Genomic DNA, 979 nt, shown 5'->3' with positions numbered 1-979 from the left:
CCTAGCTGTTGGGACTTTCACGATGGGGGTTGATGGGCGTCGCTCAACACCAACCACTACTGGTTTTCGAGAAGCTGACATATTAGTGGTATTCTTCTTACACTGGCTCCTCAGATGTCCTTGCTCCCCACAGTTCCAACAGCCTTTCTGGGTAGCGGCCTTTCCTGCTGTATCATCTTCCCTGTGTTGAAGTTGCCAGCATTGAGCTCTCTTGTGCCCAGGTTTGTTACAGTGCCAGCAAAGTCCCTCAAACTTCTCTGAAATCTGGCCTTTTCTGGCCTTGAATCCAGATAACTGTAGCAACCTTGGTACCTCTGTGCTGGACCTAACGTAGGATTCAAATTCGAGAGCTCTGGCCATTGCATCCTGCATGGTAGAGGAGTGTGCTTGCTTCACTTGTATCTTAAGTTCTGGACTGTCCAAGGCATCTACGAACTGATCCCTCAGCAACAACTTGAGGAGATCGGGTAGTGCAGTTGGGTAGGCCTTGTGTGCCATGCTCTCCAAGTCCTGTGCCAGTTCTTGCAGGCTCTCCCGTTTAGCACGGACTCTCGTCCTGAACCTGGCCCTGTAGACTTCTGACTGGTTTTGGGTTCCGTACCTGAGTTCTAGAGCCTCTACCAGTGTTCTATAGTTGTGTCTGTCGGCTGCTGTCAACTGTCCAAGTATTGCTAGTGGTTGTCCCTTCAAGCTCGTTGCCAGATATACAGCTTTCTGCTCCTCTGTCCAGCCATTCATCTCTGCCAGTAGCTCAAACTGTGCTCTATATGCTTCCCAAGGTGCCTTCCCATCGAATACCTGGGGCTTCCTTCGCACTGGATCACTCCTAGTACTGACATTCATATCTGGGATGTGACTTCTGACGGGGCTGAATATGTCTGCATTAGGGTTTGGCTGCGGGCTCTGTACGGTGCTTGCCATTGTCTGATTAAGTCGATGGTCAATGTATCCTCCTTGTGTAACAGACAATAAATCGTTA

This window comes from Limulus polyphemus, unplaced genomic scaffold (genome assembly GCF_000517525.1).
Source record: "Limulus polyphemus unplaced genomic scaffold, Limulus_polyphemus-2.1.2 Scaffold4207, whole genome shotgun sequence".
Classification (NCBI taxonomy): Eukaryota; Metazoa; Arthropoda; class Merostomata; order Xiphosura; family Limulidae; genus Limulus; species Limulus polyphemus.
This window is presented reverse-complemented; position numbering follows the sequence as displayed.